Source organism: Vombatus ursinus, unplaced genomic scaffold, assembly GCF_900497805.2.
Source record: "Vombatus ursinus unplaced genomic scaffold, bare-nosed wombat genome assembly UNPS02001287.1, whole genome shotgun sequence".
Classification (NCBI taxonomy): domain Eukaryota; kingdom Metazoa; phylum Chordata; class Mammalia; order Diprotodontia; family Vombatidae; genus Vombatus; species Vombatus ursinus.
In genome coordinates this window covers 2,050,832-2,075,640 of record NW_020941065.1, presented here as the reverse complement: position 1 = coordinate 2,075,640, position 24,809 = coordinate 2,050,832, and the positions used below count along the sequence as shown (strand labels likewise).

The following is a 24,809-nucleotide window of genomic DNA, read 5'->3' as shown; positions in this document are numbered from 1 at the left end:
CTTTATGTATGTTGTATCTTCAGCACTTAGCAAAGGAAGGGAGGGAGGGAGGAATGGAGGAAGGGAGGAAGGAAGGAAGGAGAAAGGAAAGAAGGAAGGAAGGAGGGAGGAAGGGAAGGAAGGAGGGAGGGAAGGGAGGCGAGAAAGGAGAGAGGAAAGAAAAGAAGGAGAGAAAGAGAGGAAAGGAAGGAGAAAGAAGGAGAGAGGAAAGAAAGGGAAGGAAGAAGGAAGGAGAGAGGAAAGGAGAGAAGGTAAGGGAAGAAAGAAGAGAGAGGGGAAAGGAAAGACAGTAAAGAAAGTGAAGGAGGGAGAGAAGGAGGGAAGGGAGAAAAGAAAGGAAAGAGAGAAAGGTGAGAGTAAAGAAAGGGAAGGAGGAAGGAAGAAGAGAGGAAGGGAAGGAAGGAGAGGAGGGAAGGGAGGAAAGAAAGGGGAGGGGAAAGAAAAGGAAAGAGAGGAAAGGAAAGAAAGGAGATAGAAGCAGAGAGGAAAGAAAGGGAAGGGGGAAGGAAGGAGAAAGGATAGGAAAGAAGGAAGGAAGGACAAAGGAGAAAGGAAAGAGGAAAGAAGGAGAGAGGAAAGAAAAGGAAGAGGAGAGGAAAGGAAAGAAGGAAGGAAGGAGAGGAGGGAAGGGAGCAGAGAAAGAGAGGAAAGGAAAGAAGGAAGGAGATAGAAAGGGAGGGAGGCAAGGAAAGGAAGGAGAGAGAAAGGAAGGAAGAACAGGAGAGAGAAAAAGAGAGAGATGATGTAGTTTTTCCAGGGTCACACAAGTTATAATAAGTGGCATGGCCAGGATTTAAATCCAGATCCTTCAGCTCCAAATCCATATAATGACTCTTTCTATTCTATCAAGGTAATCATGCTGTCAAGGAGTATAATGCCATCAGTTTGCTCATAGCTTCTCCCTTCCAAATTTCTCATAATTCACAAAGACAAAAGCGAAATACTCTGACCCTCGTGGAGCCAATCTCTTCTTGCTCAGTGCAGCACGAGGAGTCAGGAGGGCTGGATTTGGAGTCCAGGGTCCAAACCCTGGCTTTGCTGCTCATGCTCTATCTGTGGCCTTGAGCAAATCGCCTCTTCTTGAGTCTCAGTTTTGTCACCGGTAAAATGAGAGGGTTGGACTAACTGGCCTCACTGGGGCTTCCCAGCACTTCTGGATCCTTTAGGAACAGAACACCCAACTTGAGAAGACCTATGGTTTTTGTCCATGCTCTCCCCTACTGCAGGTTGTAGCTCTTCCATACTTTCACAGACCCATTCTTCCCCTGCCAGTCTCTGGGAATGAGCCTGTTGGAATTTAACTGGGCTGGTCCATTTGGCAAGCACATACTGGGCCTGTCCTCAAAGCCCTTCCAGCTAGAGAAGACCCCCTCCAGACTTTGTGTTCTGCCAGTGTAGCCTTTAAGAACCCATGGTCACCTCCACATCATGATGGGAGGCACTGAAGATGAGCACCAGTGGAGAGAGGAATGAGCCTAATGCCCCTGGATTCTAAACCACCATCAGATCAAACAGCCCCCCACTCTACAGAAAAGGTTAAGCTAGAAAAACTTCAGAGGGAGGCTAAGTGGATGGCTCCCAACGGGGAACGCCAGCCCCCAATGAAGTCTACCCTTCCCGTCACGCACAAGAGGGCGGTGATGATGGGGACAGCCCTCCTTGCCCCCAGGAGCTCTGGTTGAATCATCCAGTTGTTCCTGCCATTCCCACGTTCCATTGGGCTGCACCCAGAGTTGTACCCCACCCAGCCAGCCAGGCTTTCTCCCCAGGTGAGAGGGAATTCAGGAACTGGATGAGTCAGTCTGTTGGCTGAGCCACCCCTTTTAGAAGCCAGCCTCACTCTTTTGCCCAGAGAGGCCTGGGCAATGGGAGAGGAAAGGACCATGTGGACAGGAAAGAAGGTGGAGGAAAGTACCGACCCCTGAAGCATGGGGGAAAGAATAGTAATTCTCCATTGCTTGCGCCTTTCCTTTTTTTTTCCAGAGTCTTCGTTCAATTGTACTTTTGCAGTTACAGCTGTTTTTATTTGCCTCGGCTGCTGTGGTTTTAAAGGCCTATTTTCACATGGAATGTTATCCAATTAGTAGAGCAATGTGTTGGCTTAAATAAACACTCGGGAGGGAGTCGGCAGTAGGGAGACGGGACGGCTGTTTGCATTGGCAGGAAGAGCTATTCTGACTGTGGAAAACAACTGCAGCTTTAATTGCAGGGTCTCGATGGTTAATTTATACTTCCTCATTTCTTACTTTTCTGCAACGCGATGGAGCGGGGAACTCAGGCTGGACGTTGTGTCCCAATGGCCTAGCCAGCCTCTGTTGGGATGGTGGTGTTTTGTGTGTGGGTGTTTTGGCCGGTCCAATCCCACATGAGTCCATTAAGCACCTACTGTGTGCTGGGCACCATGCTAGATGAACACCACTCCCTGTCCTCAAGGAGCTTTCTACTACGGTCAGGAGCTAGGGACAGATTTGCCAGTAGCATTGTTGAAATGTTTTTAGGTCTCTGCCTCTGTTTGTAATTCCGTAATTCAAGGACTTGGCCATTTGATTAATACTCATTTGTGTGTGTGTGTGTGTGTGCACGTGCGCCAGGAAATAAGAGTATTTCACCCAAACCTAAATAGCTGAAGAGTGTAAACTCCCCAAGAGGACAGGAATGGTGCCTTTTACACTAGTCATGAGAACGTGGGGAGTTGATAGTTTTGCCTAGAGATCGGAACGCTACGGTGAGGAAAACCCTTGCTAGAGAGAGCATTTCTATGTGCGGAGCCTTGTGTGAGGCATTATGGAGAAGCAGACCCCACCAGCCTGCCTTCAGGAAGCTTACCCATGAGTTAGAAATCACTGAAAATCTCTGTGGCTAGAGTAAGAAACTGGCTGTTCTGCCTCTCTCCTCCTAAATAATTGACAACAAGGAGGACAACTAACAAGTGTTAAATTTGGGTTCTGTTCACACTTTTAAATTAACACCATTTGTGTTTGTGAATGAACGAAAATGGATTTGAATGTCTGGTCTTGCATTTCATAGCAGGGACTCAGGTTTGGCCAAGCCCTTTGTAGACTGTGACCTGTCATCAAATCTTAAGCTTTACCACAGTACAGATGTGGACAGAATGAGTCCCCATTCGTTAATGATGGATGTACTCGCTCCCCATTTCCTGTCTGGACAAGCTGCCCTGCCTCCAGAGCAAGAAGAAAGGAGGCTTAATTGTAAGAAGAGGGATTTAAGTTGGCATCTCTTTCTTCCTGGGTGGTCAACCAGAAGAGGTGTCCGTGGGAAACTGAAGGGTCTTGGGGGAGAAGTGGTCTCTCCCTTTTCTGCAGGCCTTGAGAACTCCCTGTTACCCTCACCCCATGGAGGCATTTGTGAGTGGTGTTGATCTTGGAGTCACAAAGACCTTCAAATCCCACTTGTGACATTTACCCTGAGAGGCCATGGCAAATCACCTAACCCTCTCTGATCCTCTGACGCCTCCTAAAGACTTAGCTCCCGAGTTACAGATGGATTGTGGTCCACACCGATAGAGAACATCACCAGAAAAATCACGGAACCTCTACTTAGAGTCAGCTATCTTGTCATGTATCGCTTGTATCTCCCCAGCTAGAGGCAAGGCGCAGCCCCTTAGGCCTCTTTAGAGCCTACTTTGTGCCTAGAACTGTGCCTTAGACCTAGGGAATGCTCAGCAAAAACTGATTGATGGTTAATTAATCAGTGACTAATGGTGTTTAACTCCCCAGCCAAAGAACATCAGTGTTGGTACCATGGCCTAATAGCTGAGCCAAAGTAGTAGACCCAGAGGACCTAGGTTCAAATCCTGACTCTGCCAGGAGCTCTGTGACATTTGGCAAGTCATACCTTCTCTGGGCCTCAGTTTCCACGTTGATCAAATGAAGGGACTCAGGTTCAGCCAAAGCTCATCCATGAAATGAGGGTTTGATGTACTGAGTACATTGGTACCAAGAAGATACTCAGAGGAATCTGCTTCTTGCTACAGCATCAGCAATGCCAATAGAACATAAGCGTTTTGAGGACAGGGACTATTTGGCTTCTGCTGTTTCTTTTGTTTTTTTTTTTTTTCCCTTTTAACTCTAGTAGGACCCTGGCACATAGGAGGCACTTAGTAAGTGAGGATTGATTGGGCAAACAGGACCTTGGCATCACATCCCCAGCCCCTCCTTCTGGCAAAAGCCCCTGCACTCATTCAGGCTGGTTTGGCCTCATCTCTGCCTTGACCACCACAGCCTTATTGGCTGAGGAGACCTTTCCAGCATCCAGCCATTGCTGGAACTGCAGCTTGCTGGGAGATTAGCCTCAGATGGGGTTTGCTGGGAGTCAGACACATTCAGAGAGAAGAACAGCGAACTGATTTTCCCTGGCCAGGATAGCGGAAGCGCCTGTGTCCACCATCAAAATGGTTTGGTGTCTGGCCATGGTCCTGCGTGACAGAGATTCTTGGCTGGCCGCAGCAAGGGCTGCCTCAAGGACAGGGATGCTACACATCCCTTGCGGAGAGGCAGGGAGTCAGCAGGAAATCAGGTACTTCTTCCAGGGAGCTTTTCAGCTCTCTGGGAGACTCAGCCACCTCCTAATCATGACTCTTAGGATTACTGTCTTAGAACTTGGGAGTCATCTAGTCTGACCCCCCTCACATGGAAACCGAACCCCAGAAACTTGTTAAGCAACCTATTCTTATTCCTGCCCAGTGCAACATTTATGTAGCACCTACTGCATACAGGCCACACTATTCTAGATCCTGGAGGAGATGTACAATTTAGATAAGGGACTCCCTGCCTTCACAGAGCTTACAGCCTTACAGACAAACAACTAAAAGAACAGAGCTGTAATATGCCATAGTACATGATGAGGCTGTTAGAAAATTGAAAACCAGATTGCTACACAAGATCCCAAAGGGGAAAGCCATTGTCAGCTTGTTAGAGGAAGTGGTCAGGGAAAGCTTCCTGGAGAAGGTGCCATTTTTATCCTCCATTAAAGAGACGAAGGGGAAGAGATTCTAGGAAATAGTCAACAAAGGCACAGAGGAGCACAAGAATGTTTGGGGAAAGGGATAGGAGAGCAGAATATTACCTAATTTGCCTAAAACGTGAAGGTGAGTCATATGAGGTAAGCCTAGAAGGAAGGAAGGAAATAAGCACCTTCTATGTGCTAAGTACTGTGTAAGTGCTTTACAGATAATCTCATTTGATCTCACAACAACCCTGAGAGGTAGGTACTATTATTATCTCCATTTTACCAATGAGGAAACTGAGGCAGGCAGAGGTTAACTAGTAGTCATAATGATAAGAATAATAATAATAGCTAACATTTATATAGTACTTATTATGTACCAGACATTCTGTTAAGGGCTTTACAATTTTTATTTCATTTGATCTTCACAAAAACCCTGGAATGTAAGCCCTATTATTATCCCCATTTTACAGATTAGGAAACTGAGGCAAACAGATTGTGTGACTTATGGCGCCACCTAGCTACCTCTAGAGTAGAGGAGTGTCTTGAGTGGCAGAGGGGCCTTAAATGCCAGGCAGAGGAGTTACTGCTTTACTCAGTAGATTTTTTGATCTTTGGAGTGACACGACCTAATCTCTGCATAGCAAAGATTATTTTGGTAACTCGGAAACATGGACAGAAGGGAAGAAAGGGAGGCCAGACAACCCATTGGAAGATCTCTATCACAGTGGTGTAGGAAGGTGGTAATGAGGTGCTGGATGAGGGTAGTAGGATTGGGGTGAGATAGGAAAGAGCAAATATGAGGGATGGTGCAGAGATGGCATCATAAGGACTTGGTAGCAAATCAGCCATTAGAGGTGAAGAAGAGAGTGGAACGTCAGAGAGATGACCCAGGCCTAAACCCTAGGACGGTTGAATAGACATAAAAAGTGAGGAGGAGGGTAGACAGTCAAAGAGATGACCCATGCTTCCACTGAGGAGATGGTATAATGTTGCTCCAGGCAGGTGGTGGCATGTAATGGTACTCCAGGCAGGAGACCGAGTTATTCCAGGCAGAACGATAGAAATTAGAAGAAACAGGTTTAGGAGGAAACATGGTGGCCATGTCTTCTCACCCTCCCCCTTAGTCATCTTCAAGTTCTAGAACATAGGAGCTAGAAGAGGCCTTAGAAAGCATCTCAACTGAATCCCTCCTTTTGAGGTGAAGACCAGGGAAGTGCAAAGACTTAACCTAGCATCACACAGCCAGTTAGTGGCAGAGCCAGCAATGAAGCCCCAGTGTTCGGCCATCCATGCCTAGCCCTCTACTCTTTGGAGTAAGACAGAAGAAGAAAAAAAATGCCCTTGCATTTCTTGGGATTTGTGCACAGAAGGTTTTCTTCCCCTGGGACATCCTACCTAGAGGTTCTTGTTATATGAAAGGCATCAGTAAAACAGGTGGGGCGTCATGGACTGGGTGGTTGGTCTCTTAAGGCCCCTTCCAGCCCTGTCTAAGATCGTTTGATCTATGCAGGCTCTTTAAAGCAGGATGCCCAGCTCCTGGGCTCATGTCTTGTCCAAGGCCTTAAATGGCATTTCTTTCTAAGCAAGGGAGGCCGGTCCCAGGGGAGAGCTGCCAAAGGTCAGACCCCAGAGCTGAGTTGGCAGGGCTCCCGTACCTTCCCTCCACTTGAGAAATGGTCTCAGAGGGACAGTAACTTTCCAGCCTTAGGCTAGTCTGACTTTTTACGAGATCCCCTTCCCCCAAAACCAAAGGGCAAAGTGGAATTCCAGAGCCAACATGGGAAAGGGCTAATCCCAGGAGCTTATCAGAGTAGGACAATAAAGAAGGCTGAAATCCAGGTGCAGGTGACAGTCAGAAACAAGGCTGTGAGGTGGGCCAGAGAGGCAGGCGTTGGCCTTTCTGAGCTCTCTGCCCATCAACCCCCAGATCTCTTGCACAGAGCCCAGGCAGGAGGCCTCCTTAGGCTGGATGAGGGCCCGCAGGTGAACTGAAGGATGGAGCAGGGAGACAGGCCAGCACTTTGTCAGAGAACATTAGGGCTGGAAGGAGAACCTCCAAGGTCGTCTAATCCAGTCGCCCAACGTACAGATAAAGAAACTGATACCCAAATAGGAGGGGTGAACTGGCCAGCCTCATGCAGCATAACTTATTAGAATCTGGGGGCCTTGTTTTCTCCCCAAATGGTAATACCCCCTCTTATGGCAGAGCTAGACCCAAGGCTCTATGTTTCTTATGCTTGCACTTATCCAGAATAGGCTGTGGCGTAGAGGGCTGACCCTGTAACATGTATCAGCTGTGTGACCTTGGGCAGGTTACTGAAACTCTTCATGCTCCCAGACAGTGTTCTGAGACTCTGAAATTGAAGAATAGTGACTGGCCTGCACCAATGGAGGGGGTTTCTACCCTAGAAGTTCCCAAATAAGAGAATATACTGTTGAGTCGTTTCAGTCATGTCTGACTCTTTGTGACCCCATTTGAGGTTTTCTTGGAAGAGATACTGGAATGGTTTGCTGTTTCCTTCTCCAGCTTATTTTACAGATGAGGAAACTGAGGCAAAAAGGGTTAAGTGACTTGCCAGGGTCACACAGCTAATAAGTCTCTGAGACCAGATTTGAACTCATGAAGATGAGTCTTTCTGACTCCAGACCTGGCACTCTATCCACTGTACCACCTAGCTGCCCAAAGAGACTATAGTTACATTTTGAAGTGCTTTGCAAACCTTAAGACACTTTATCAAACCCTCACCCCCATTTTACAGTTAAGGAAACTGAGACCCAGAGAGGTTAGCTACGGTCACAAAAGCTGACTTAAACCCAGGTCCTTTGTGCTACCAGATTTCACACCCACCCATCTTTGATCTTCAGTCCTTTCTTAGGACTTGTTACTTTCAGAGTGAGACAGATGAGAAAATACAAAATATATACCACGGAGTGTTGGAGTGGGGAGGCGGAGAGTCATAATAATTGAGGGGATCAGAAAAGGCCTCACATAGGAGCCCTTAGAGGGCCGTAGAAAGGCGAATTGTTATTATCTCTGGTTTTATGGATCAGGTGAAGGGACTCAACCAGTCACATGGCTGTTTAGCATCAACTAAGATTTGAACCCCAGTCTTTCCTGAGTGTTCTTTCCTCTAGTACACCTGCACACCTTGAACTCCTTGAAACAGGGTGCTTATGTCTAGTGCCCTCCAAGTTTGGAGCCCCTAACCCTTCCTGTTTCCAAACCTTGGGGTCCATCAGTCAGTCAGCTGGCCTCTTAAGCATCTGTTATGTCTAAGGCGTGGTGCTAAGTCCTGCCCTGGAGATGCAAAGACGGGTTTTGACAAACAGCCCCTTTCTCAAAAGGCTCAAGCCTAGTGCTCAGTTGGAATGTCAGACCATGGTTCAGTCCTGGTGCTGCCTCCGACTCCCTTGGACAAGTCTCTTCACCTGCCTGGGCCTCAATGCCCTCCACTGTAAATCAGATTAGAGGCTTGAATGAGGGAAGCTCTGAGGTCCTTTTCAGTCTAAAGGCTGCTCTACTTGTAACCGCTCTCTCTCCTCGTTAGGAAGGTTTTCTCAGCATCAAGGCTAAATTTTCTTCTCACCACTCATCCGTGGCAGGCCAACAGAAAAAGCCCAGTCCCTAACAAATATAAGCCACATCAAAATAGGGGGATTGAGTGGGGGGAGGGAGGAGGCTCCTGAAACGAGGCTGGAATGCATAGGGCGTGATGTGTTCCACGTGGCCCTGAGTCAGAGCCGGGGGTCAAGGCAGGGAGCTCCTGGATTGAGGCAGGACTCCCTGAGAGCCCTTGTGCCCACTCCACGAGAAATGACTTGGTGTCCTTGAGGATAGGCCGCCTCTTGGCTTTGCCATCCCCATCACACACTGGGGACTGAAGCTCCTTGGGGGTCCCCAGGAGGATAGGGAGCCGGCGACGCCAAGCTACTGATCAGTTTCTCTTCCCCATCTTGAAACCCAGGCTCCCTCGATCAAGCCGTTCTCCCGCCGCCGTGACAGCTGAGAGCGAGTGTGTTTTAAAGCTCTGAATGGGCCATTTCGGTTTCAAGTCCAGATGCATTTTTATATCCGCCTGGAAAAAATGTGGAGGCTCTGCTGGCAGCCAGAAGAGTTTTTAAAATTAAAAAAAAAAAAGTTTGCTGCACCTGTCCCTTCTAGAAATGCACAAGGAAGAAAGTGTTGCTTTAACACAGCTATCTGACTATTTTTTAAAAGAAACAGGCCTGCCATCGCCTTCTCCCTCTTGCCTCCCAGGCTTCCACCAAGAAGCCCTATGCGATAGTGGAAAGAGCCCTGAATGCTGGGTCAGAAAGAGAGAGACCTGGGCTCCAGTCTTACATCCCACACTGATCGGCTATGTGACTCAGGACAAGTCACTTTATCAGTCAGTCAACATGCATTTATTATGCTCCTACTGGGTAGCCTAGTGGATAGAGCCTGGAGTCAGGAAGACCCAAGTTAAATCTGGCCTTAGACATTTACTAGCGGTGTGACCCTGGGCAGGTCATTTCACCTCTGTTTCCTCAACTGTAAAATGGTGACTATAACAGTACCTGCCTCACAAGCTTATTGTGAGGATCAAATGAGATAATATGTGTAAAGGGCTTAGCACAGTGCCTGGCACACAGTAGATGCTAACTCTCCCTTTAGTAATAAGTTGTACCAAAAATCAAAGTCAGGTTCACTGGACTTCTAATTTGTGGACTTCATTCTCTTCCCTTTTTAGAAAACTAGGACAGTATTTGTCCTCATTTGCCAGCCCTGCAGTGCCTCTTCTGTTCTCCATGATTTTAAAAATATCACCAAAAGTGGTTCAGTAATTATATCTGCCAGTAGTTTCCCCCCACCCCCCAATATTGGAGTATGCAGTTTATCTGGGTGACTTGAATACATCCGAGGTACCTAAGTAGCCTCTTGCTATCTTCTTTCTGAGCTGTGGGTTACCAGATCCCTATTGACCATTTTTAATCTATTCTTTCTAGCCCAAAGGTCCTTCTCCTTCTCACAGATGGCCTAAGCAAATAAAAATTAATCAGCTCTGCCTTGTCTGTTACCAGTTATATCTTCTCACTAACCCTAAGCAGTGGCCATATCACTTCTGGGATCCTTCTTTTTCACCTATTAATAGCTCTAAAAACAAGCAAAAACGTCTGTTGTGATACATGTTTCCTTCGCAACCTCTGCTCATTCTGTGATTCACCATTTCTGACACTGTTTTTACATACAAACTCATAGCATACTTTTTAATCTTCTGTTGCCTGGCTTTCCTTCAATCTGGGTTGGTTGGTGAGTTCCCTGTGCGTCCACATCATTCTCTGCAGAAAAATCCCTTCTCCCCCGACCCTACCCACCCCTTCTCATTTTATCTGTTTCTCATTCTTTGTTGTTTCATCCACGGAAGTTTCTTCTCCCTCTTGGATTGATTTCCCATAGAATTTTAATCCATGGGAACTCTACATAATCTTTCAAATCTTTTCTCTCTAAATCTAGGGAGCATGTTAGGCTAGTCTGTGCTTTCCTCTTTTATTCCAAGCTCTTAAAATGAAGTAGTAACTTCCCTTCAAAATTCCTTTCCTTTCTATCCCAGGAATCAGTTCTTCCCTTTTGGAGAGAATCAAATACAGAATCCAGTCCCCCGCCTCCCCCCCCCACACACACATATCTTTTTTTTTTTTTTTTTATCCTATACTTTTTAAAGGATGAAATTATCATTAAAGCAACCAGGAAAGTATTACTTTTTCTGCTTTGGAAAGAAAGAGAATCTCCAGTCTATGTTAGGTTAATTGAAACCCCCCCTCCCCCCCATCACTAATGCATCATGCCTTTGTACCTGATTTATAATCTGTTTCCTTGACTCCTCATTTATTTCCTCTTTCCATCCTGGTTGTCTATAGTATACTCTTATAGTACTGCCTCCACTAATGTCTGTCTAAATGTTTTACCTTCCCTTAGCCTCAGTTCCCTCATTTATAAAAATGGTTTGGTAGTAGTTGTACTGCTCACTTTATACAGGGTTGCTTTGTAAACCTTCAAACACTATTGAAATGACCATTACCACTACCACCACTCATACTAGCCATTGGTTGCCGGGCCATAATGCCCTGTTCACTGACAGAAATCAACAGACTAATGAAAAGATCTCTAGGTGTGGAATGAGGGGACCTCTGTTCAAATTCCTGCAGTTATTTACCAGCTATGGGACCTTCGGCAAGTCATTTCCCCTCTATCAGACTCACTTTGCTCATCTTTAAAATAAGGTTAGATTAAGTGACCTCTGAGGTCCTTTATCTGTGATCTTATGGCCTATTTCTGCTTCTTCCTCACTTTATAACCTAGGATGTGTCTTCTCTCCTCCATGCCTCAGTTTCCCTACTAACTAGTGGCTACCTGGACCAGTTAGAGGGTCAGTGAGTGAGTACTGTCCCCTGATCGCAGGTGCTCATGCCTTAAACTAGCCCACCTCTCTTCCTTCCTGCTTGTTGGGTATCTCTATTCTTATTCACACCCTGAGTTCTTTCTCAATTCCCCTCTTTGAAGTGAGCCCTGTGAACCCTCTACCTAAATCTTTCATGGCCATTACTCAACTTAGATCACCTAAGTAAGGCTGTGATTGTCAAGCTTTTTGAGGACTATAAGAAACCCTTTTTAACATCCAAAAAAAAAAATTAATGGACTTCTTACATGATAATAATTGTGTTATTAGTATCTGTTTATTGAGAAAATTCTTTATGACAAAAACTCCTGGGTATTCAGGAACCCAGCCCTGTCTCTTCCTCGAATCATTATGTATGTAATACATAATTCCCTGCATGTTTTGTACCTCCAACAGGATTTAAGTGCCCTGGCCTTTCTCTTTAGTTCTATCTGTGTCGCTAAAGCTGAGTGCCTGACAAAGATGAGACTTGGGCATTTGGCCACCTGTAATTGGAGTGACTAAAGAACGTAGGCTTTCCATTGCAATGCTGCCTCTGACTCTTGCTTTCTTGTGTGACCTTGGCCTGCTTGATCTTCCTAGTCCTTGGTTTCTTCTACAGAATGACTTGGTTAGGGGCAGCTAGGTGGCGCAGTGGATAGAGCACTGGCCCTGGATTCAGGAGGACCTGAGTTCAAATGTGGCCTCAGACACATAACACTCATTAGCTGTGTGACCCTGGGCAAGTCACTTAACCCCATTATCTAGCCAAAAAAAAAAGAAAGAAAAGAAAAAGAAAAACTATCAGCATAATTGACCATATCAGAATGACTTGGTTAGAATAATAAGTCCCTTCCATCGCTAGTTCTGTGATCCTAAGGGAAGTCAGGGGACAATTCTGCCTCAGTTTCCCATATGAAAAATGGGAGGCAGTAGCCCCAGTTCACTCTCAAATGTCCCATGGAATTTTTAAGATAAGATGTACTTTAAACCCCTCAGAAGGAAAATGCTTTCTAAAAATGGCGATGTCCATGTTAGAGGGGAACATTTAAGCACAGGTCACGCTCTCTCCTGCAGCCAGCAGTCTCCAGTTGCCCAGTGCAGCCGAGGTACCCTTCCCCAGCAGAAGAAGAGCTGAGCTAATGGGGTCACCCTCCGTGGCTGGGATTTTAACATGGAAAATAAGGTGATTGCTTTCAAGCAGGCACCAATTACAGGCCTGGACTGTGGATATATTGACTGGTCAATCAGTCACTTGCAGTTCTCTCTGTAGGAACATAAGCAGCTAATTAAATAGATATGCCCAACCGTTCCCCAAATCCTCCTTGGAGATCCGATGTCATGAGAGCAGGAACTCATGGCAGGCACTTTGCAGAGCTTTCAAAGGCATTGAATGGAGGTTGAAGCAGGGTGGGAAGGAGAGGAGAGTAAGTGGACAGATGATGGTTTTGGCCTAACAGAGTTTTCTCCTGTTCCCTGCTACAGAGAGCTTTCAATGCCCTGTGCCACAGCACCCATTTATATGGGAGAAGACTGGTCCTAGAGTGGGCAGACACAGAAGAGACAGTCCAAGCCTTGAGACGGAAGACAGCTCAGCATTTTCATGGTAAGCCGCTGGTGGCCCCCCTGTGCTGGTGACTTACCTTCTCCTGCTGGGATGTGGCCCATCTTCTGCTCATACCCTTCAGCAAGGCTGAGCTGGATCAAGAGGGGAAAAACTCTCTAACACTGAGAGCCACCCAGAGGTGGAGAAGACTACCTCAGGAGGCCCTGAACTTCTTCCCTGGAGGTCCTCACCCACAGTCTGGATGGACTGTGTGAGTGTGAGAGCTGGCCTTGGTGCTGACCTGGGTGAGTGTGAGAGCTGGCCTTGGTGCTGCCAAGACCACAGACTGGGCTATACTGGAGGAGCACTAGATTTCCTAGATCTGATTCTGCCCCTTACTAGCCTTCTGACTTGGATAAATCACTCCCTATCTCTGTGAAATGGGGGTCACAGTACTGACCCGGCCTCTCTCACGTGATTTTAGCGGGGTCCAGATGGCACTATGGCTACAAAGCAGTCTACTTTGTAGACAACAAAGCACCCTATGGACAGAAGAGGTCTTTATGAGGCAGTCCTCTATGAGGATAGAGCGCAGGATCTGGAGTCAGGAAGATTTGAGTTCAAATCCTGCCTGTGACACTTACTAACTATGTGACCCTGGACAAGTCTCTTAACCTCTTTCTGCCTCAGTTTCTTCCTCCATAAAAGGGGGGCAATAATAGCACTTACCTCCCAGGGTTATTGTGAGGATCAAATGAGATAACAATTGTAAAAATGTTTAGCACAGTGCCTGGCACATAATAGGTGCTGTAGAAATGTTAGCTTAGATATTGTTAGCACATAGTAGGTGCTATATAAATGTTATCTTAAATGTTGTTGGCACATAGTAGGTGCTATGTAAATGTTAGCTTAGATGTGGTGATGATGGTGATGATGATGATGATGAAAAAGAAGACAGTGACAGCAATGACAATGACAGCAAGTGAAACAGTCCCTTCCCTCAAGAAAATTTTATTCACACACACATACATAGACAGCACAGAGGGGTCTCTCTGCTCTCTGTGTCTAATGCTGTTTACCTGGGTCATATCTACATTGGGGCCAGAAAGGGGTGGGGCAGGGAGGGGTGAAGTAGAGATTGTCCCATAACGATGAAATCATGAATCTTTTGAGTTCTCAAGTGCTGTATCAAAGACAGATCACTGGACTTGAAGTCAGGAGACATGTATTTGAATCCTATCTCAAGCACTCACCGGCCTCATGACTTTGACTTTGGGACTTCTGTCAGCCTCAGTTTCCTCTTCTTTAAAATGGGGGTGACGGTATGTGCGTTATCTATCTCAGCAGGGTGGCTGTGAAGAAAGAATTGTGTTACTATATAGAAGCTATTATGGTTGTGATTCCCCACTCCTTTTGAGTGGATGCTAAGCAGTGCTGGGAAGCCTGGGCTTTTGGAGCCCTATGACACGGGTATGACGTTGGAGGGTGGGTCACATCTGCTCTGCAGAAGAGCACTGATCCCTGAGAGATCTAGAACAAAAGAAACAGAGTTAAAATTTAATAGATGACTTGACGGTCAGAAGCTCAGGTCTCACTACAGATGCTGGCGCTCAGAAGGAGTGCTGTCCTTTTATTGACAGCCATTGACAGGCTCAAATGCACTCGTTGGCAAATATTTGTGTAAGGGACTGTCCCTGGAGCAGAGGTGTGGGCTAGAGATCAATGGCCCCTTCCTGCTTCTTCTCTTGGTGGCCCTCAACACCAGCTGAGAAAAGTCCCATCTAAGCACTTCCGGCTGGGTTTGGAGAGAAGTGCCTTTCAATAAATTGAGCGCAGAAATGGAATTGTTGCCAAAGCCTGGAGAAAAACTCCTTCGTGAGCATTTCTTTGAGACTGTTTGCCATCCACAGCCTCCAAGGAGCTCAGAGACAAAGGCTTGGGCTTGGAGAGCTCAACAGCAAGCAAAGCCCAATTTCTCTTGTCTAAGGGAGCCCAGCTGCCTCCACTCTGCTCTGACCTTTGTTCAGACCTTTAAGTAGGTGAGATGGCACTGGACTTGGAGTTAGCCTGGGTAAGCGACCGACTCTCTGAGGTTAGTGGGTTGGAATTGGTGACCTCTGAAGGCTCTTCTGATTCTTGTATGACCCCATGAACATAAGCAGCAACATGGTATAAGTGGAAAGAACATTGGCCTTGGACCTGGAGAACCTCTGCTCCTCAGTACTTGTGTTGACCCTGAACAAGTAACTTCACAACCTTGCTCTCCGTTTCCTCATGTGTAAAATGCAAGGTTCTTCCCCACCCTTGCAAATCTATGAAGGCAATGGACTTCATTGTTAGGTGTGGGCATCCCTAGCATGGAGGGGAATATCAGGAAGCCCTCTAAATGGAACCATGCTTTGCCTCCTCAAAGATCTGAAGCCTTGTCCATGCCGGGATCCCTGCCATTGATCCCGATCCCAACCCCTCTATAGCCTTGTAAATGGTCTTCAGGGGTGGAATTAATAGAAAAATTGATCATCCCAAATAAATCACAGTCAGTCCCTAGGCCCTCACTCAGTCTGGCCAGCCTGGAAGGAAGGATCTGTCTAAGCTCATGCTTTGTGGGGAAAGCCTTCTAGAAGCGAGAGTCACCTCCATATCCACCATGAGGCCCTGCCAACCATCATTACCCAGTACAGTCAGTCTGCCATGTGCCAATGCTTGCAGCCACTTCCTAGAGAAAAGTTGCGTTGGGCTGTCCAGTATAGTGCAGGCTGTGAAGGCAAGGGACGTAGGAGGAGAAACGGGTCAGCTAGTGGTGGTGGAGATGCAAGGTGAGGACAGGACATCAGAGACTTTGAAGAGGAAGACTGCCCATTGTCCTTCTGTAACATCTTGCCACTATCCTCTGAGCAAAAAGCACACTGCACTTGAGAGAGAAGAGCATGTGGCATCCCTAAAGAGTGGGAAGCAAAGTCTTTTTGTCCTGCGGCGGGGGAGAGGGGCAGTGGGTTATAATGGAAAGGTCATTGGACTTGGAGTTAATGGACCTGGGTTTGAATTGTGGATCTGCCAGTTAACATCCTAGGTGACCTGGAACAGGTCAGTCACTCCACATGTCCAGGCCACAGTTACCTCATCTGAAATGTCCCTTGGAGACTCCTCAGTCCAACCCCTACCCTGATGACTGAGGCATGAATCCCTCTGTACCCGTACTGAGATGAGAAATTCAGTTTAAGTCAACAAACATTTATTATGTACCAACTGTGTGCACGGCAGCAATGCTGACTGCTGAGGATTAGGATTCAGAGGGTAGGGGTGGACTAGACCTATGATTTCATTGAAAGAGGGGATGGCCAGAGAGCAGTTAAGTGACTTTCCCAGAGCCTCACAGCCAGTGTGGGATGTAAACAAGATATGAACCCAGGTCTTCCTGACTCGGAGACCAACTTTCAGTCCCCAATGTCCCATTGCCTCGTTTATGTTAATGCAAGGTTGTTTTTAAGCTCAAAAGAGATTGTATAGAGCATGTAGGTACCGTGGGTGGTATTGGCCCAGTTTACGGAGAAGAAAAGGAGGCTTGGGGTTAGTGATTTGCCCTTGGTCACATAGCCAGTAAGTATCTGATGGAGGATTTGAACCTGTATCTTCCTGCTCCAAATCCTGCATGCCCAGAATGACTGGGCAGGGGAAGAGAAGCCCCTAAAATTGGGAGAAAAGCAGATGTTCACAGAGTACCTACACCTGCCTGAGGTTCTCAAGGGCTGACTCCCTGCTGCAAAGACAGATTGGAATCCTTGGGCGCTGTGGCTATAGAGGCAAAAAAAAAAAAGGGGGGGAAACGACAGTCTTGGCCTTAAAGGAGTAAAATGTGAATTGTCCTCAAAGGATCCAGACAGCATGTATACTGTTAAGTAAAAACAAAGTGTACACAGATTGATGCAACATCACTTCAAGAGGAGCCGTGTACCTTACAGCTGGGCAGTGGGCCTTTGTGCAGGAGGTGGTCCCACCAAGGACCACATGTGCAAAGGCCAAGAGGTGGGAGATTTTATTTTTGGACAGTCCCCCCCAAAGGGTGGTCCTCTGTGCTTGGAATGCACTCTCTCCTCGTTTCCACAACTTAGAATACCCAGCATCCTCCAAAGAACAGCTCAGCGACCACCTCCTGCACCAAGCCTCTCTTCCTACCCTGCACTTGTAAGGTACATGGCCCCTTTTGAAATGATGTTGCATCAGTCTGTGTACGCTTTGTATTTACTTAACAGTATACTTGCTGTCTTGATCCTTTGAGCAGAAAGCTCTCTTCCCGCATGCTTTTCTGTCCTTTCCCTCATATCAGAAACTTGCTAGTGCCTCCTAAATCCCCTGTTGTTGCTTGATTCTGTTTTTCCCCCATTGTTCTGAGTTCTCTGGGACGCCAGCCTGGCAGATAGTGAAGGCAGATGTTATCGGTGCCTAGTGCCCTCCCTCCCTCAGCCACCAGACTTTACCAATGAGTCACTCAGTGCTTGGATTGAGACCCCACATCACCATGGGCCTAGCTTGCCTTTCTACCTCCCCCAGCCAATGGAAATCTTGATTCATCCCAGCCGGGGCCGTAAGACTGTGACAAAGAAAGCCGAATCGATTTCGTGTGGAATGTTGGCTCAGGAATGAAAAGGAAAGGGTTTTAATGACTTGCTAGGTCCTGACAATGAGCTTTCTGGTGGCATTCTGGCCTTGGAGTCATCTTCAGGGGCTGCAGGGGTCTGGGAGGAGGGGGAGCAGCAGAAAGCCCCAGCACCAAGCAAGAGCCTTAGATCATTGGCACGATGGAAACCTATAGTGAGCCCCTGGCAGTGAGCTAAGCGTGGGCACCGTCCTCACCTTTTGGGCAAGCTGAAGGAGGCAGACCTGCCCAGGCCTGGGAGAGGGCAGGCCAACCAAGGTACTCCAGCTACCCGCAGAGACAGTCAGGCAGCTCACCCTGTCTGCTGACCCCCCACTGCTCAGCACATGCTCCTGGCTCTCAGGTTCATTCCCAGGGCACCCAAGGTGGAGGTGGGGAAATTTCATTGCCCATGTGTCAAAGGCAGCCCATTCAAAGCCAGAGCTCTTCCTTGCCTTGCTATCTGTCTAGTTCCCTTAGCTTCCTCCCCAGGCTCCAAAAGGAGCCATTTCTTCTGCTTTCCCCAGCTGCACTATGAAAGCGTCCCCCTTTTCCTCTTTCTGCTCAGCCCAGGCTAAGTCTGATTTCATAATAGGAGTGAGGCATAGCAAACCAGAGCCCCCAGCTGCATTGGGAGGCTAGCCTCTGATACTGATGATTGGGACATGCGCGCACACGCACTCTCTCTCTCTCTCTCTCTCTCTCTCTCTCTCTGTCTCTCTCTCTCTCTCTTGGTCTCTCTCTCTCTCTCTCGGTCTCTCTCTCCGCACCCATCATCCCTGAATCCACCCTGATATTTTCTCTGAAGCCTCAAGCACTCACTGAAAGGAATTTTCCTAGATCCAAGAACCAGAGATGACAGTTTGGTGCCCAGCACATAGTAAGCACTTAATAGCTGCTAGATCCAATTGATTGAGGCCAAGAAAAGAAGGCACGCCCTAATACTGGAGCTCCCCACAATTAACTGCCTGCCTCCAAGGTGGTGAGCTCCCACTCACAGGATCACAGGTGCAGAGGCAGAAGGAACCTCAGGGCCGCTAGTCCAGTCCTTTTTTTTTTTTTTTTTTTTTTTTTTACAGCTAAAGAAATTCAGGGCCAGAGAAAAGTGGGGTGATTTGGCCAGCTTCACACCATTGGTCAAAGGGTCATGGATTTAGAGCTGGAAGGGACCCCAGAGGCCTTCATTTTATAGAAAAGGAAACCGAGGACCAGTGAGACAAGTGACTTGACCAAGGTCACACAGGACATATGGGAGAGGGGTAGGGTTTGAACCCAGGCATCACCTGGCAACCAGTCCAGCCTTTTCTACTATACCATGACGTCACCCAAAAATAGTCTGGCAGAGATTGGGTGGCCACTTGTTCCGTCTTCCTGGGCCGAGTGGAAGATTGGACTGGATTCAATTCTATTTGGCAAATATTTTTTCAGTGTCTACTGTGTGCAAAGCTGACGAGATGATTTTAAGGTCCCTTCCAATTCTGTGAGTCGGTGGGGTTTTATTGATTGATTCTTCTAATTCTGCTTCCTCCTGTAGGTGAGCCAAGTCTTTAACATTAAAATCGGGTGGCCGGGGGGAGATTCCCAGAGCTCTCTGAAGTCTGTGTGCATGTCCCATCACTCAGAAACTGAATTTTTTTTTTCTTTTACTTAAGCTGCTTTTAGATCCCAGGAAATGTAGGGACTGTGATATTCCCCCACTTGCTAAACACACAAGTTTCTGAACATCATGGGGAGGGCCGCCTAAAAGTCATCTAAAAGGTGCCCCAAGGGGTACCTTTCGAGAAGGGGTAGTGAGACACTAAAGTGAGGGGAACAGGGAGTTGTGTGGTCTTGTAGAAAGAATACAGCTGACCTGGGTTCAGTTCCACTGCTACCTGGAGAAGACCCATACCTTTATTCTATTTTGTCTCTCTGAGGGCCTCAGTTTCCTAATAAGGGGTGTTGGTCCCCTTCTAGCTGTGTGATGCAATGAGCCTGGAGTCAGGAAGACCTGAGTTCAAATCCAGCCTCAGATGTTTACTAACTGTGTGACCCTGGGCAAGTTGTTTCACCTCTGTTTGCCTTAGTTTCCTCATCTGTAAAATGGAGGATAATGATGGCACCTACCTCCCAGGGTGGCGCAGTGCCTAGAACATAACAAGAGCTATAGAAATGTTAGCTGTTATTACTATTAATAGTCCAGGCCAGTGTGAAGTAAGACCTTTCCTCAGATCAGCCTTCTGCATTTTCTTCCTCCTCTTCGTCCCTTTCTCTTTCTGCCTCTCCCAAGGAGAGTATGTTTTCTCAAATATACCTTGGTTCCCCATTTGTGAGGAAGGAGCTGCGCCTCTGTGCTCATGGGCAGGAGGGTGAGCTGAGAGAGCACGGGAAGGGGAAAAAAAAAGAAAGAAAGAAAAGAAAGCGGAGAGTCTGGCCCTGGCTGTGTCCCTTTCTTCCCGAGCGTGTTACAGACCAGCAGGGTCATGGCAGCCAGAAGCTTTCAGGGCCTTAGCAGGCCCCTATCCCTTCAAGTGCAGCCCAGAAAATATAATGGGGCAGAAGAAATCCAATGTCAAAATCCTCTGTTTTGCTGCTCTCCCCAGCCAGGGAGGCCTGAGCAAATAGGTTTTATTTGGCCACGAGCAGAACTCCACAGCTTGGAGTTTTCTCATTCGAGCCAGGGTAGACAGTTCCCAGTTCCCTGTACTTACCTTTTACCTCCTGAGCTGAGTGCTTCAACGAGGCTTGCATGATAAATGACCCACAGGCGGGGCAGAGAGTTGGGGTGGGGTTGGTTTCTTATCCAGAGCCAACTTAGGGCCAGGATTTCTGAAAGCAGTTCGTTTCCTAGAACCAGAGTCCCAGATTGAGACCTGGATGATGAAACTGAGGCTGAGAGGGGTTGCATAAATGCCTTGGCTGTCATTTATAAGTCCTGCACCCTATCCACTGCTCCACACTTCCTCCCCAGTCAGTTCAGCAGGTATTTGATAAAGACTTAACCCTGTGCCAGGCCCTCTAAAAGGGGCTGCAGATATAAAGAGGGAAAGCCCATTAAAGAGCAGATTTGTCCAGGTCACCCCCACCCCCCAGTAACTTGGCTCCCTATCACCTCCAGAATCTAATATAGAATTCTCTGGTATTCAGCGCCCCCACTCACACACCCTTCCACATATACCTGATACCCCATTGCCCCTGCGTACTCTGTGCTCCGGTGACACCAACTTCCTTGCCATTCCCTGAAAAAGACCTTTCGTCTCCTGACTCTGGGCATTTGTACTGGCGGCCCCCATGCCTGGGCAGTTCTCCTTCATCTCTGCCTCCTGGCTTCCCTGGGTTCTTTCACATCCCAGATAAAATCTCACCTCCTACAAGAAACCTTTCCCGATGCCCTCTGATGCTGGTCTGCCCTGACTGTATTTCATTTGCCTGTAATTGTTTGCACCTTGTTTCTCCCATCAGCCCGTGGGTTTCCTGAGAACAGGACCTGTCCTTTGCCTTTCTTTGTACCCCCAGCATTTAGCACAGTGCCTGGCACACAGTAGGTGCTTAATAAATATTTGTTGGCCTACTGAGGAGCAGCAGCAGAGACCCTCAGTTTTGAGTGGTTCTTGCGGTTAAGTGAGTCACTTGGGCTCTCTGGGCCTCAGCACCACCCTCTGTAAAGGGAGGGGATCAGACAAAGTCACCGCTTCCTTACCTTTTGTATGTCCTGTCCCTCCTGGACAGTCGGGCTGAGGGAGCCCACGGACCCCTTCTCAGAATAAAATAAAATACAGGAGATTATAAAAGAAGCCACTTATATCGAAATGAATTAGCAAAACTTTTCTAAAAGAAGAAGCCAGGCTAAGAATCCCTGGACGCCACAATTTCTTAGGTTCCTTCCAGCTCTTAATCTATGGTTCTCAGAGCACCCAGCACCAGGCATCCCCCTTCTCCTGTTCCTTCCTTCTACCCCACCCCCACCCCCCTTCTATTATATCTGTTCTTGGTCCTAATCATGAGAATACCATCTTTGGGCTTGAAAATAATTGCTGGGCAAGTTCAAGCAAGCCAGTCTCCGATTTTGTCGTTTTTAAAATTCTCTTTGTTTGGCCTCTTTCAAGCTGCCTAGAATCTGAAGACACACACACACACACACACACACACACACACACACTCTCTCACACATACATACGCCTGCACACTTACATGCACACACACACACATATGCACACACATACCACATGCACACACCCTGTTCCCTGGCTCCTGTTTTTCATGTTTCCATATGGTATACCTTAGCCTTGAGCTACAGGGACTCCAGGATTAGCCAAGGTGAGGTGGCCATGGGGTGAAGAGGGGCAGAAAGGCATTATGATACCAACTGGAAATGTTTCCTAAGTTCAAACCAAGGGCCATCCATTTTATCCCTGTTATTGCTGTCTGACCTTCAGTCATAGAACACAATAGCCTTTGAGAAACAGAGGTCGAGGATCAGAGATCTGGCAGCATAGAGGAGTGTGGTGGTTGTGAGTGAGAGTGAATGCACCCAAAAGATGGGTGAGTCACCCAGGGGGAAGGAAGACATGAATACTCCACATGCCCCACAGGAGTCCTTAGAAATGTCAGAAATTGTGGACAGCTCCCACCTCAGCACACTGGGTGGCATCCCTGTGGTGGACGTGAAGAGAGGGCATGGCCGAGGGTCTCACAGGCTGGGCGGGCACAGGGGGCGGGCTTGCCCACACGGGAGGTAAGCGTTTCTTCCCCAGACTTGGTGGGGATGCCAGGAGAGGGAGATGGACTGGGCCAGATGCAGAGACTCCTCCACACCCACATGCACAATCCTCTCGCCAGCACAACTGGCAAAGACAGAACTGGGGAAAGGAAAATCAAGAAGCTGGACTTGTTTAGGTCAAGTCAACCCCTAGAAAGGGTGAAAATGGGGAGCAGCAGGGAAGGACAGAGCCGTGCTCAGAGAGACAGCCCTCTTCCCCACAGAGGTGACCAGCATTCGTGAACAGTGCTTGTCTCTCTCCATCTCCTTCGCATCCGCACCCCCCCCCACCCCGTCCCGCTCTTTCTCCCTTCCCATCCCCCTGCCCCTCTGCCTCATTGAGTAGTGTTTGGAAATATTTCCGAGTGATTCAGTAATATCCTGCACACTCTCCCGCTCTCCCGGGAGTTTCTGTCCGTGCAGGGAAGGTACTTGCTCCCAATCCCGCTAAATTACTATTGACTTGTGTTCTCTGCGCTCCACAAACATTTCACTCAGCCATCACCGGCAGGGCCAGCAATCCCCTGCTAGGGGGAACGTGGGAAGCCAGCTGCGCGGGGCCATTTTTCCTACCCTTCCCCATCGATCAAAGAATTAAAGTGGCAGACGGAGAATTTCAGACTGACTTAGGACGGAAGGGAATGAGTTGGGATTGGAGGAAGCCTCAGGGGCCTGGAGACAGGGGGTGAGGAGGAAAGATAGGGGAAGAGTGAAACTTCCCTGTGGGGTGGGAGAGCAGGGTTAGGGAGAAACTGTTTTCTCTCTGACTGAGACAGGCTAGCAAAACACTGCCTCCCCCCAGTACCAAATAGACACACACACACACACACACACACACACACACGGTGAATTTCCTGGGTGGTTTGCTCCTTCAAGTCAAACCAAGTTTGGAGGGGTTTGTTTTAGAAAGAATAGGGGATGTTGAAGGTACCTTCATATCTCCAGTTGTTTTTTTTTTTTCTTTTTTCTAAGAGATGCCCTAGTTCCTCCACTCTTTGTTTTATGTTTTTCCCCCCAAAACAGCCAAACCCTCCTTGTAGATGTTGCTTGGCCTCTGCCTTCCATAGGCTTATTTTTTCCTTCACACACCCATGTCACCTTCACTTCTAGGCACCCCTACCCCCACCTCCCATCATAATGTCCTGTTAGATCATCTCTAACCAAAGCCAGCACTTGTCATTCCTTGGAGTCAGAGGACCTAGGTTCAGATCCCATCGCTGGCACTTATCACCTCTGTGACCTTGAGCCTTAGTTTGCTCATCTGTAAAATGACTGTAATAATATTACTGACATAACAGGGTTGTCGTGAGCATGAGGAGAGGCAGTGTGTCTAAAGCAGAGTGAGAATCTGGAAACTGCATCGTGTAAATAGGATTTTAAGATCTTCTGCAAGTCCAGAGTTCAAATCCTACCTCAGACACTAGCTCCAAGTCTTTGGGAAAGTCACTAAACCTTAGCCTGCCTTAGTTGCCTCATCTGTAAAATGGAGCTAGTAATAATACTCATACTACTTCAAGAGGGAGATCTGAGGAAAAGGTATGGCAACCTGTAATGTAATCAAGCCTTATTAGACATGCCTGAATTCTTTTTTTTTTTTTCTTAAAGCAATGCTTTCACTGTGCTAAGCACTAGGGATACAAACAGAGAAGCATAGGATTTCGAGTCAGAAAGACCTGAGTTGAATCCAGCCTTAGACACTCCCTAGGGGTGTGGCCCAGGCCAGGGCACTTAGCCTCTCAGCCTCAGTTTCCCAGTCTGTAAAATGGGGCTAAAAGTAGCACCTCTCCCCCCTGTCCCAGGTTTCTTTGAAGACCAAATGAGATAACATGTCATGTGCTTTGCACACTATATAAGTGCTAGTTGTCATTATTATTATTATTATTATTATTACAATTGTTCTTTGGGAGTGAGGGTAACAAGTATTGTTAGGTACAAGTCCCTGCAATGATGAGTAGGCCATAGGGGAGTAGGTAGGTATAACCCATCCAGGATCAATGGCAGAGCCAATTTCATCATGCATCCAGAACTGGGGAGGGCAGGGGGAAGGTTGGAAGCTAAACTGGCCTGTTGGAAAGGCTGCTAAGATTATAACATGGGGGCAGGAAATGAAGCATGTCTGTGGCCTACCTGAAACAACGGCCTAGGCAGGACAGTCACCGGTCTGGACAAGTGGCCCCGACACAAAAGTCCCAGGGGTGAAGGGGGTTAAAACTTGCATGCCGAGGTGGCATCTGGGTCTCCTAGCAATTTCAAAGACAAGGAAGGAGAAACCCCAAGAGGAAGGTACCCAGGGGAATTCAGCTAGGCTTGTCCTTGTCTCTGTATCCCTGAAAGAAGTCATTTCTTGTCCTCTCTGAGCTGGGCTGGAGTTCTTAATCCTTCCTGGCAAGGTCATTGTGGCCAAGGGGAAAGAGCACTGGCCTTGATGTTGTGACCTGTGTTCAGATCCTAGATATGCCTCTGTGTGTGTGTGTGTGTGTGTGTGTGTGTGTGTGTGTGTGTGTGTGT

The 24,809-nt window shown here is 47.6% G+C and overlaps 1 long non-coding RNA gene across 3 annotated transcripts in view; it reads left to right on the top strand.

The window, feature by feature from the left end:
- The window catches only part of LOC114044705, a 68,655-nt gene that overhangs the window by 5,645 nt on the left and 38,201 nt on the right, over positions 1-24,809 (top strand). For all 3 annotated transcript variants that reach the window (XR_003569282.1, XR_003569285.1, XR_003569286.1), the window contains exon 2: positions 12,870-12,990. This is a non-coding gene — a long non-coding RNA (uncharacterized LOC114044705). The remainder of the gene's footprint in view (positions 1-12,869; positions 12,991-24,809) is intronic.